The 14,451-nt window shown below is 35.4% G+C and overlaps 1 protein-coding gene across 12 annotated transcripts in view; it reads left to right on the top strand.

The window, feature by feature from the left end:
• DMD (dystrophin) overlaps nucleotides 1-14,451 on the top strand; it is a 2,170,621-nt gene that overhangs the window by 240,740 nt on the left and 1,915,430 nt on the right. The window lies entirely within an intron of this gene.

Raw genomic sequence — 14,451 nt, 5'->3', positions numbered from 1 at the left:
ACTCTCATGCTTTGTCCTAGTGATGTTCTTCAATTAAAATGTACATGTAGGAAAAAAATAGAAAGAATGTAGAATTTACTTTTCCATATAGGTTTAGAAAGGTAAAGGGAACAATAGGAGTACATGAAGTGGAAATTGTGTGTCTGTGTGTATTTGCTGTAGCAGGTCATCTAGGATTTTAATTTTCAACTGTATGCTCAAGCCCTAGCATACAGGTTCTGAGTCAACCGATCTGAAGTGAGATACGGCCATGGGTAATATTTTAAAACTCCTCAGGTGATTCTAATGTGTATTAGGACAAAGAATTGGCTCCGAGGGATCTGAGAATCTTTTGTTAACTATCAGCAGTTTTTAAGAGCCATCTTGGTAATGCCTTTGATTATTCTTCTATGGAAATATGTTGTTCATATCAGCTGGGGAGAAAACCAGTAAATCCCAGATGTGATCCTCCCCTAAAGCCCACTCTGCTAGTGTTAGATTCTTCATAAACCAACCCTGGCTCCCATTCTAGGGAGAATTATAAATATCAGTTCTTTTGTTTTCTGCCTACAGTAGTTAACATTTTCGGGGATTTGGTAACATTTTCTACTTACCTCTTTTGGTTTGTTTCACGTCCTGTTGAAAATCATCCTAAAATGCATACAAGTTTTATTTCCATAGTGATATTGAGTACTTTGACATTTTTTACTTTCTCTTGTCATTTTTTCCCCAAATGTCAGTGATTATTGGAGAGTATCATAGACAAAGAGATTTGGCAGGATCTCTGGTAAGCAAAGTAGATTTTGTTTATTGCAGTATTGTTAACTTAATTATAATTCTGTTCCTTTTTCCCAAAAATGAAGTACAAATGTTTCAAGAAATAATTTCTTTGAAGGCTAATATTAATTAAATCTTCACTAATGCACATGCATATAAATGTAGCAATAGATGAAACAGCTTAAATATAGTTATTAAGTAGATAATAAGGTAATAAGGTTAGAAGAACTTGATGTGCAATGTCCCCTTATGTTCATATGTAAACTTTCTGTTTCAAATAAGTGTTCCAAAACTAGAGTCTGCATGACACAGATGGCAGAATGATGCCATGATTTCCAATCTGCTCTTTAGTGAAGATATGTCATGTGTTTATTGATGATTGCGAGTATATTGGCACATTAAAACTTCATATTTAGTACTATAAAGTCTAATGTTAATTGGGTAAAGAGGTTGCTACTTTTGTGAAAGCTGCAAGATAGTCTCCTTGGGTTCTAGTAAGAAACCAAAATAGTCCATTTACACAATTACTATAAACACATGCATAGATGAGAGTTAAAGGCACAGCGATCTGAAATAAATATACAGATTCCAATAGAGGATGGATGAAAAGTTGGAAGATTATTCAGTATCAGTCAATTCCATCCAGTGTGCCATTTGAATCCTATTGACAAAGATGATTATTTATCAGGAAAAAACAGATTCCCAATACTAGAGTCCCTGCATTTTAATTTGCCCTTATTAAAGGAAGGATTTTTTTTTCATTTCTGGAATATAATCAGTATCTGCTACAGAAAAAAAAAGTCTTTAGTCAATACTGAAATTGAGTACTTTGTTACTATTAATTTATATGGCCAATAATCAAACCCTTAATAATGTATATTGTTTTCCATAGTGTTTAAAGATCGATGTGTGTTATTACTATCCAAAGCTGGGTTCTTATATGGAAAAAGACACCCTCAAATTTAGTGAATAACTTGTGTTATATATCAGTATTAACTGTGCTTTACCAAATGAATAGGGAAATTTGTATTAAAGATATCAGGAGGGAGAAAAAGGTTTTAAATAAGAGACATTGGGGACTCTAAAGACTCCACAGCTCTAAAGCTGTAACTAAAATTCTGCTGGAGATTTGGTTGATCCTCAGCCATGGGCAAATGTGTACCCTGTTTTAAGAGTTTCTATGAAAGCCACCGGAATTAACACAAGAATGGATTTACACCTGTCATCTAATCAGGAAAAGATGCTTGGGGACAAAGTGGCTCCAGCCACCTTTGATTTGCAATAAGCAGATACAAAACTGCATGGTTAATGGGAAAGTTTCTGCTTATATAATCCTCTCCTGCAATCACTGAGTTTTGCTACCTCTTCTCTCTCCTAACCACTGCAAAAACAACACCTAGATGGAGGCACTTTAGGAGAATATTTTTTTATTTTTTTTTTATTTATTTATGATAGTCACAGAGAGAGAGAGAGAGGCAGAGACACAGGCAGAGGAAGAAGCAGGCTCCATGCACCAGGAGCCCGACGTGGGATTCGATCCTGGATCTCCAGGATCGCACCCTGAGCCAAAGGCAGGCGCCAAACCGCTGAGCCACCCAGGGATCCCACTTTAGGAGAATATTAGAACATCAAGTCCTCAACATATGTTGTTCAAGCAAATATACCTATAATATCCCTCCCATCCTGTATTAATCTAGAAGGTTACTTATGCAAAACAACAGATTGAGGCAATCTTCCCAAGACTCATCACTTTGAATGTTAAAGGATTGATTTTACACCAGATTAAAATCTGCATACTATAATTTGTGTATAAAAAGCAAAAATATACATCTACTTTCAAATGTAATGCAATGCAAGTTTCTACTGAGTGCTTATATATCTTTATAAGTATCCCAAGCAAAATAAGTTTCAACTTAACAGAGGTTTTTTTTTTCCTAATTTTCTCTTGAATTTAAAAGAAACATAACAAGAGCAACTCTGTTTTTAAATTTCTGCCTTGATAGCACATTTAAGTATTTAGAACCAACATCATCTTAAATGTGTAATTTATATAATGGATGAGGCTAGGCCAGACTTTCCAAAAGTTTGTTTTTAAGAACAGTGATTCCGTAATGCTAAATGAAAAACACATTGTTGGAATATGACCATTTTGTTTCCTTCTTTGGAAGGTCACAACGAAAGCCTTAAAAATTCCTGTAGTGAGAAAAAAATTGGTGGTTGCTAGAGAAGAGAGGGGTTGAGAGGACAAAATGGGTGAAGGGGATTAAAAAGTCTAAGCTTCTACTTATAAAATAAATTATGGGGTTGTAATGTACAGCATAGGATTATAGTCAATAATATTGTATTAACTTTGTAAGGTGATGGATGGTAACTAGACTTATTGTGACCATTTTGTAATATATGTAAATGTCAAAGCACTGTGTCATACACCTGAAACTAATATATTGTATGTAATTTATACCTTAATAAATTAAAAAGTTAAAAACATTTTCTGTAGCAAAAAAATCTTAAAAAAAATCTTTTGCTGGGTTTAATCCCAATTTTTCCTAACCTTAAATCACCAAAGTGTACTGGTTTTATCAAGTAATATATAGTAACTTTTTAAGGGACTGGAAATTTATGAAGCCCACTTTAATCAACACATGACTAGAATATTCTGTGCCTTTATTAACTATATTAGTACTGGGGATGCACAATTCTTGACCATTTGTTTTGAAAAACAGTATGAAAAGGCTAACTGAATACCAATCATGACTAGATATTATTAGCAAAAATTCATGGTCTTCAATTTCTGTAGAATACATATTTCTACTTTCTTCTGAAAATGTATGCATTGATAGGATTACCATTTTGTTGTGAAAATACAGAATAAAGAATGCGTATCTTTTGTAGAAATTCCTTCACCTTTCTCTGCTATCGTGTAAAAATATACCTTTGTGAGACATTTCCTATTTTATAACATACCTTTAAAAGCCAGGAAAAATATGCATAACATTACCCTTGGGCTTCACTGTAGGAAATTCTTTGCTTTCATCTGTGCATTGATAAAGAGAAAAGTAAACTCGGATTTGGGGTTTCCTCTACCAGATTACACAGTTGAACTCCAATCTGGGTGTTGGCCAAAGAAACCTGAGTAACAGTGGGTTGAATGGAATGGTGATTTATTTGTTTGTTTGTTTGTTCTTAGAATGGTGATTTAATATGTCTTTCAAAAGCAAAACAAGGTAAGCAGTTTCTTGGTACCGTCACCAACCCAAGTCCCTGATATCTTCATTGCTTAGCTTCTATTCTCACAAATCATATCATGGCCCTAACAAGGATTCTATAGACCTAGCAAAAGAATATTCACCAAGTGAGAAAGCCCTCTTTAACATGTTTTCCTGGTAGCCACACCCAACAAATCCTGCTTACATTTTAGTGAGGGTTAAGAATTTCTATATGCCTTTTGTTATTTTAGCTGAGAAAGTTTACAGTCTCAATAATATGAGAATCCCTGAGTAAAGGACAAAGGAACAGTGTGCAATCAGTAGTCTCTGCCTATGGTGATTAAGTGAACAGAGTCCATTAAGATATGGCTGTGAACATTGGTGTCTAACTTACATCTAGTGGGCAGTCTCCAGACATAAGTAAAATCATCCACGAGCAAGATGCAAACAAAGTAAAGATTTCATAAATAATACCCAACACAGTTCTTTAAAATGCACCAATAAGTGAAAAAAGAAAGCCACAGACTGCGGGGGGAAATATTCACGATACTTATGTCTAAAAAAGAACTTGTATCCTTAAAATATAATAAAGTCCTACATATCAGTAAAAAAGCAAATAAACAAACAACAACAACAACAACAAAAAACCAACCTGGTTTTTTGGTTTTTTAATGGGCAGACTAGAGTAACAGGCACTTGGTGAAAGAGGGCATTCAGATGGTCAAAAAAGCATATGAATAGGTGCCTAACTTCATTTGTAACTAAGAAAATGCTATAAAAAGCAATGAAATACCTGTAAGCCTATCAAAATGGATAGGATATAATAAGACAACAATACTATATGTTGGGGCAAATGTGTAGATCATCTGGAGCTCCCAAATAATACTGGTTCAAATGTAAACTAGTATGTTTGGTGCTATCTACCAAAGCTTAGTTCATGTTTTCCCTGTGATCTAGCCCTTCCTCTCATATGTATATACTCAAGAAAAATTAGTGCATATGTCCAACAAAGTAGCATGTACAAGACTATTAGCAGTAATGTTTTGCCTATAGCAAAACTTAGAACAACTTAAAGGTCTCTGAGAGTTAAAATAGATAAATTAAATGCAATATATTTATGTAGTGAAATTATACACAATGGTAAATTAAAAAGAACTACTTGCACTAAAATGAATGTCATAGACATAACGTCGAATAAAAGGTAAAGAATATTTGGTATATGATTTCATTCATATGAAGTTGAAGAACTAGCCACAGGTACCTATAATAGAGGTTAGAAGAGAGCCTTCTTGCAGTGGGGCCAGTGGGGACATAGATTTAACTGTGAAAGAGTATGAGGAAGCCTTATGGGGTAGTGGAAGTGCTCAGGGCTCTTTCCCCTTTTTATTTTTTAATGGAAATGTGCAGAAGTTTTATTGCGCTGAATTTTCTAGCTATGCATTGAATTGCCCTACAATATTTCTACTCAGTACACATTCAGCTTCTGCTAAAATACCTTTAAAGATAAAAAAATATTACTTTTTTATCCCTCCCTTTGTCTAACTCAAGCCACTGGAAAAAATTAATATTTGTTCTTTAATTCAAGCTTTAAAATAGAGCCAGGCTTTTAACTAGTACTCGATATACAATATCTAATTTCTACCATCTACCTGTGGATGTGGCTTTGAGCAAGTCTTTTCAAAACAAAGCTGGCTGGCACTGAAAGAAAAAAAAAAGCCATTTTATGTATTTTAAGATGATAATGTGATTTCCAGTTTTGCAGTTTAAAGAAATTTCTAACCAATATCTGGCATGTGGTCAATTTGAATAAAGTCTCTTATGTCTTATAGATGTACAGAATTTCTCAGAATGCTATTGTTAGAAATGTCACAGAGCTGTAAAAAAAATTATCTCTAATTTGATCAATATGTACTTACGCATATGCCATTAACTGTCATTTCTCTCAGCAAGCAGTGAATATTTTTCTGAGCCACATGAACCGTGAGCTTGCTTTATTATAACCAAGAGGAAGAAGAGATCTCGTCAGTACAATAATGCCCACAACAATAGAGGGCATGGTTCAGAAGCACTCATTGTTAGAAACTCCATAATAGGATCTAGAACTGATAAAGAGGTCCAATCCAAGATGCTGTGAAAGAGAAATTTTGGTGTAAAATCCCCTTAAGTACTATTTAAAATCAAAGTAAATATGCAAGGAAAAAATGTTTTAAGGTATAAGTGAATAGCAGAATTTGTTGAAGGACGGAAGGAAGGAAGGAGCGAGCAGAGGATAGGTAATGGAATGAGGTTTAGAGGAGTGGGGATTTTGTACTGATAGATGAAAGGAAGGGGTACTGAGGAAGCAATCCTTACTTTGATGAGAAGAGTATAGGATTTTCTATCCTCAGGAACCCAGGGGACAACAGCCTGGAGCTGTTCCCATCAAAGAAACCCTGATATTTACATTTATTGAGTGTTTGATTATGTCCATGTGCTAAAGTCCTAGGTCTCAAAGTATGATTCAAACCAGCAACATCATCTGTAAACTTGTTAGAAATGTAAATTCTCAGGATTCTCTGCAAACCACCTAAATCACAATTCCTGGATTGGCCAAGGCCAATGGCCAATAGGCTCTGGAAGGGCCATTCAGAGGAATACAGCAGGCATTAGGGATACAGCCACAAAATGTGGAGGAATGTGGAAGTGGGAAATTGCAAAATGAACCCCTCTACTTCACTCTCCCTGGGATCATCCCTAAGAAAGTGCAAATATCATTCTTTCCTGGAAGGAATTAGGCCTTCTCAAGGCTTTTGCCAAGTTTCCAAGGCATCACCCCTGTAGCAGGACTGTAGAGAGCTGTGTGGGGCTTTCCCACTGGGTACTCCATCTTTTATATCATGGTCTTTCCTGCTGGTGTTCCTCTGATAAGACCTCTTCCCCTACCCCTCTGCCTACTAAACTGTACACTCGAAGTCTCTTCAAAGGTATAACTACTCTTTACTAAAAACTAGGGGAGTTTAGGATTGATAGCTGAACTGGTTCAGTGCCATTAATTACTCATTCTCTATCCAAGAGATAGAGAATCAGATATCCTGCAATAACATCTGATAGAATGATGATGGTAATATCTGAACATATGTCTCAAATATGTTTCTATTATATCCAATGGCCTCTGGGTACATCTCTGGGTATGTCCTTCCCAACCCTGCTCCTTATGCCTTGCTCATTCTTCATTTCAACCCTGGAGGTGGTTCTCTAAGATCTCTAGGTGATTTTGATGTAGTCTTAAGTTTGAGACATGTTCTATTAAGCAAGACATTCATTACTTTTTGTTCTCCTCAATGATTCCATAAAAGAACTGTATTTAATGTCGTACCTTACAAATGAAGAAACTGAGATTTTAAGAGGCTATTCAAGGTCGTACAGCTGATAGGCAAAAGAGCTGGGAATAAAACCCACATTTCTCAAACTATAAACCCTGTGTTTTTAGCCACTCCTTTAGAACACCGTGATGAAAATTCATTACTTTAAATGAATATTTGTAATACCCAACCCAAAATTCCTAAAATATAATTCCAATTGCTAAAGGATCATCTTCGAAGGAAAGATCACTTCAGTGATTGGCAAAATAGAAGGCTTAGAATACATATGCCTGGTGGAGAAAACCCTTTATATATGTAGGTAGGTAGGTAGGTATAGGTATGCATATATGCAAATTCAGGCATTTGAGTTAGGTTAGATTAATTTCTTCACTGAACTATTGTGTTTCCTGTAGTAATAAACAGGATACTGTTATTGACTCTTAAGTCTTAGCAAAGGCATTTTCCACCCCTTGTGCTAAACTTCTCTGAGTGTCTATATTCCCTGTTGTCTACTTCCTCACCTCATATAGCTGTCTCAACCTCAGACCATCTGGCTTCTGCCATATTGTTCAACTGAAATGGATCTTGCCAAGGTCCATATCACACCCTGCATCATCTCACCACTCTGTAGCAATGGTTGTTAACCGGTCCCTCCTTACCGAAACGCTCTTCCCCCCTGGCTTCTAGAATATTGTACTATGATAGTTTTCCACCTATGTCTTTCCATTGCCTTGCTCATTTTCTTGGAGTGCTCTTCTCGCTTTGTGAACGGTTTCATGGGGAGTTTCAACCTTAACTTTCAGCCATCATACTGTTCTCCATCTCATCTGAAACTGTACCAATGACAACTTTTAATGATGACACCCACAACTTTATCTTCAACTGAAATCTTTCTTTTGAACTATAGACCTATATCCCCCTGCCAACCAACTATACCCACTTATGTTACATAGTTACTTCAAAATCCGTATGCTCAGACTCAACAAACACATGCAAATGATGCTTTTCTCACCATCTTTTGCCCAGTGAAAGGCAGCATCATGCGTCCAGTGTGTCAGGTTTTTCAATGTCATCCTTGAGTGTTCCTTCCCTCTGCATCACTGCTCTGATGCTACCTTTGTTTCAGCCACCCTCCGTTCCTGCCTAGATTATGGCAGTTGCCCTAAAACTGATTATCAGTTTTCCCTTCCCATATGATTCAGTTTTCCATGCCACAGCTGGGGTGCTTTCTAAAATGCATTATCTCATTATGTCATTCACCAACTAGAAAACTGTGATTTCCTCAAGATAAATTTAATTTAATAACTAGTTGGCTTAATCCATTATTTTTCTTCATCAAGTTGATCTGTCAGCATTTCCCTGTTCCTTGGTATTGAGAGCTTAAAGTGCAAGAATAAATTGGCCATATGTTTAACTTAGGAACTTTCTTTAACTGATAACCATTATTTAAATGGTTCACAAATTAACCGGAGGAGCAGGATCTGTTGTAATCAGTGGACATGATATAGAGTGGGTTTTCAAATTAATTAATTAAAGTATATTTGGCACACAATGTTACAATAGTTTCAGGTGTACAACATAGTGATTTGACAACTCTATATGTTATGCTGTGCTCACAAGTATAACTCTCGTCAGTTGCCATACAGCGCTATTACAAAAATACTGACTTTATTCCTTATGCTCTACCTTTCATCCCCCTGACTTACTCATTCCATAAAGCCTGGACCTCCAACTCCCCTTTACTCATGTTGTGCAATGCCCCATTCTCCTACCCTCTGGCAATCATTAGTTTGTTCCCTGTTTTTATGAGTCTGTTTCTATTTTTTTGTTTGTTCATTTGTTTTGTTTCTTAAACTCCACATATAAGTGAAATCATATGGCATTTGTCTTTCTCTCATTTATTTCACTTAGCATAATACTCTCTAGGTCCATCTGTGTTGTTGCGCATAAGATCTCATTCTTTTTTATGGCTGAGTAGTATTTCATTGTGTGTGTGAGTGAATGAGAGAGAGAGAGAGAGAGAGAGAGAGATCTTTATCCATTCTTATATTAATGGACACTTAGCTTGCTTTCATATGTTGGATATTGTAAATAATGCTAAAATGAACATAAGGATGCATATATCTCTTCAAATTCGTGTTTTCATTTTGTTTGGATAAATACCCAGGAGTAGTTACTAGATCATATTATATTTCTATTTTTAATTTTTTGAAGAACATTCATATTGTTTTCCACAGTGGCTGCACCAATTTACATTCCCACCAATGGTGCATGGGTTCCCTTTTTTCTACACCCTCACCAACATTTGTTATTTCTTGTTTTTAATTCTGGCCATTCTGACAGGTGTGAGGTGACATCTCATTGTGGTTTTGATTTGCATTTCCCTGATGATTAGTGATGTTAGGCATCTTTTCATGGGCCTGTTGGCCATCTATATGTCTTCTTTGAAAAAAACGTCTATTCAGATCCTCTGCCAAATTTTTAAGCAAATTATTTTTTTGCTCTTGAGTTGTGTGAGTTCTTTATATATTTTGGTTGTTAGTGCCTTATTGGATATATCATTTGCAAATATCTTCTCTTATTGATTAGGTTGTCTTCTCATTTTGTTGATGGCTTCCTTCACTTGTAAAAGCTTTTTATTTTGGTATAGTCCCAACAGTTTATTTTTGCTTTTGTTTCCCTTATCCCAGGAGACGTATCAAGAAAAATATTTCTTTTTAAAAAAATTTATTTTTTTTAAGAGAGAGACACAGAGAGAGAGGCAGCGACATAGGCAGAGAGAGAATCAGGCTTCCTGCGGGAAACCTGATTTGAGACTTGATCCCATGACCCCAGGATCACAACCTGAGCCAAAGGCACATGCTCAACCACCGAACCACCCAAGCATCCCAAGAAAAATGTTTCTAAGGCTGATTTCAAAAAGTGGGGGTTTTTTGGCTATTAGACTAGCACTTTTCCGTAGACTATAAATATTTATGTTTTTATATAAACATAAGTTCAATATCACATATAATGTTTCATATATAATATATAATATCATATGTAATGTATATATAACCAATACATGAGTTGACTATATGTACATATAAGGTACATATATATGTGTGCCTATATATAATCAATTTATAGAAACATTCAAAATGAACTATTGTCAAACAAATTTTCCCGGGTTGAAATATCCACTAATTAGATTTGTGGTTTGTATATAAACCAATCAACCAACTAATCTTGTAATTCCCTTTCTCTGTGGCTGCTATACCATCTTTCACTGAAATTTTTGCAATAGCTTCCTGATTTTTCATCTCTATTTGCTTTGGTCTCCTCCTCAGATTCCCTAAATCCACTCTCCAAACTGCTATCAAAAAGAATTTTTCTAAAATGCAAATCAAATCATGGTACCTCCCCTGCTAAAAAATGCTTAAATTCTCAATGCCCCAAGGATAAAATCTGAATTCTGTAAGATGCTCCACCAACCTATCTAAAGTTCTTTTTTTTAAGATTTTACCTATTTATTCATGAGGCATAGAGAGAGAGAGAGAGGCAGAGACATAGGCAGAGGGAGAAACAGGCTCCCCTGCAAGGAGTCTGATGCAGAACTTAATCTCAGACCCTGGGATCACACCCTGAGCCAAAGGTAGATGATCAACCACTGAGCCACCCAGGTGTCCCACACCCTTCCATAGTTTGACCTCTGCACATCTCTTTATAGCCCCCCTTTCCAGAACACCCACCACAACCTATCCATTCATCAGTCATCCCATCGTACATCCCAATCTTGCTACACAAATTGCTACTTCAAGCTCCTGGTATTCTCTCTTCCTGAATTAGACCTTTGGATGCCTATACTCCACTCCTCCCCCACTCTCCCACCCCTACTTTTTGCCCAACTCCAGGTTATCCTTTAGGTAATGTCACTTCTTCAGAAAATCCCTAAAATTGGTGTTATAAGAAGATTATCTCTTATATATCATCTTATTCTACCACAGTCACTGTACTTAAACATGTCAAACTATTTTTCTATTTCCTATTTACATGTCCCAATCACTCATTAGTCGGTAAGCTTATAGAAGGATGAGTATCTATCTTGTTCACCATTGTCTTCCCAACCCTGAACACAATGCCTAACAATAAGTGCTCAATAAATATTTATTATTTATATATTAAATGAGTAACTATGACACATGCAAGCTTGTTAAACTCTAAAACTTGAAAATAAGGCCAAAGGATAACTAGATGTCATACTGAAGCATTGTCTGAAAAAGATTTCCTCAAAGATCATTTTATTTTCTAAGAGAATGCATCTGTTTAACTTAATATCTACTATTGATTAGGGCTCTGACTCTCTGAAGTTTTATGTGAACTTATAGATTTTTGTCCAGTAGAGAGACAAATTATTGTTTTTCTAGTAGAAAAAAATGCCCTTGAAGGATATGATTTTATTGCCCTTTAAAATATTAACCAGTTTTGTATCTAATTTAACAATCTTCTTGCAGTACACTTTCTTTCTGATTGTGTGTGTTCACTCGCTTGAATTCTCCTTTGAACCAGCTTTCATTCCCTGCCTGTTTCATCAGTAGTTAAATAAATATTTTCACATTCTTAGGATATGTTTGTAAGAGAAGAATAAATTTACTTCACTGTGTTTTGAACTATGCAAGGAACACACTGAGCCTAGCTTTAGCAGCTATTTCTAGACAGAAAAAAAGTTTTTGCGGTTAAATATGTTTGAAAAACCTGCAAGTTATATCTGCCTTTGAGATATTAGCGATAGCCATTCATGTGCTGAAGATTCTGAGAAATTTGAGGATGAAGTAGCCTATTTTGTTTAATCTAGCATTTTCAAGAATGTTTTCTTAATTAAATTTTTATTAATAATGTTTTAGGAAAACCAGTTTGGAAACACTGGTTTGCTAGTCACTTTGGAGGATAGTATTTTAAAACAAAATTTTCATATTTGTCGGATTGTTAAAGCAATTTATTTTTTGAATCAACATTTCCCCTAAACTTTATTTCCATTAAAATAGATGAAATGCTGGATCTCCAAATATTCATTGCAGAAAATCCTTCACTATAACTGCAGGAAAGAGATTCTGACCTCTCAGTAGTATAGTCACAGAGATATAATAGCTTTAAAGGGTATTTAAATTAGAAAACACTTTATTTTCCATGTAGAGTATATCAAAAGTCATCCTTAAGTGAAACTAACACTGTTGTGCTTTTAATAAGGCAGCAGAGATGGTGAAGATTCTAAGGATACCTGCAGAAGGGGGCATGTTATCTGGTTTTAGGAAAGAGTCATATGCAAATGAAACATAAGGGAGCAGTTAAATACTAAAGAGTGCATTACTTACATTAAAGGCATAAATGGATTTCTAAAAGATTTACAATTGTGAGGACTTCAGTATTCAAAGAAATTTTCTTGTCTTCGTATTTGTTTGTATTTGAAAATGACCCTGACAGGAACCCAGAACAGTGGGTAGACCAGTCCATCGCCACTTTTCTAAAGAGAAAAAAAGCAAGAAATTGGTGAAGGATATTCTATTATGAGTTTCTTCTTGCCCTGTTTAGACTTCTAAATGACTACATGGATGGCTACACAGGCACTAATAAAAACATATTAATTTTATCTTGTTATGAACACTAAAATTCATTAGTCTTATATTTCCTCCTCCCTCATAATTATGTCTTGTTTTTGCTGGTTTATCAGTTTTCCATTCTAATCAAGCTTTGTCAGGGGCTGTGGGCTGAATTGCCCTGTGAAAGACTGATTTGCTTCCAATCCCTATAATCTGTCCCCTTGAAGGCTAGAGATTGAAATCATTAAGGCACTGCTCTTGCCCTTCATCTCGGCTCACAGAGGATAGAGATTGATTAGTTGACAGTCGTTGACCTAGATGACTCAAAATGAAGTAGTGATGAAGCAAAATCAAGTGCATACATCTCCAAAAATTTGATAATGTCATTTATTCTGTGTGCGTTTTTTTGTCAGCCTTATTTCCTCTTCCCTGTTTTTGGTTAGATATTTATTAGAGATGACAACCCAGCCCCATCCTTCTCCCTACCCCATGTTTACCGCATTCCTTCCTTCTAGGATGTTGAAGAACTTTTTAATTTCCTGGATTAGTGACTTGTAAATGTCTAAACATTGTGAAAAAGCAAGGTAGTACAGAGTACTTATTCCCACATATGTGTCACCTGAAAAGATTAGTTATTGTTAATGAATATCTATTCAAAAATTTGACCTAAAGTTGGCCTCCGGTCACTGAAGAGGTATTGTGCAAGCACAGCATTTTGTAGAATGAGTGTTTGCTCTCTTCTATAGCTCTAAGCTTAGGGATAGTATCAATGCTGAAAAAAATCTAAACCAATTCATGTAAGAAAGTGAAAATCTCTGTTAAAAGAATTAACCACTTTTTTTTCTTAAAATTATTAAAAATGCCTGGCCTTCTTTTGGGGATTAGTATTCTGTTCCATTGATATCTTTTACCAGTCAAATTCTAACACAATGCAATTAAATATAGCAATTTAATATTTTCCAGTTTTATTGAAAAATAATTAACATACATCACTGTATAAGTTTAAAGCATACAGCATGATGGTTTAATTTACATTTATTGAAAAACGATTGCCCCAGTAGGTTCAGCTAACATCCATCTTTTCATATAAATACAATAAAAAGAAAGGGAAGAAGACAAAAAGGGGAAAAAAATCTCCTTGTGATGGGAAACGTTAAGACTTCTTCTCTTAACAGCTTTCCTACATATCATACAACAATGTTGGCTATACTCATCATATTGTACTTTACATTTCTAGTACTTATTTATTTGGGAACTGAAAGTTTGTATCTTTTGACTACCTTCCTCAGTTTCCCTCTCCCCACCCCCCGCCCTTGGCCTCTGGTAATCACAAATCTCATCTCTTTTTTTCTAAGAGTTTGTTTTTTGTTTGTTTGTATTAGGCTCCACATGTAAGTGAGTTCATACAGTAATTGTCTTTTTCTGTTGACTTATTTTACTTAGCACAATGCTCCAGGATTCATCCATGTTGTGGCAAATGATAGGATTTCTCTGTTTTTTTTTTTTAAGATTTTATTTATCTATTAATGTGAGACACACATACACACACAGAGAGAGAGAGAGAGAGAGAGA

The sequence above is a fragment of the Canis lupus genome, chromosome X (genome assembly GCF_003254725.2).
Source record: "Canis lupus dingo isolate Sandy chromosome X, ASM325472v2, whole genome shotgun sequence".
NCBI classification, from domain to species: Eukaryota; Metazoa; Chordata; class Mammalia; order Carnivora; family Canidae; genus Canis; species Canis lupus.
This window is presented reverse-complemented; position numbering and strand designations above follow the sequence as displayed.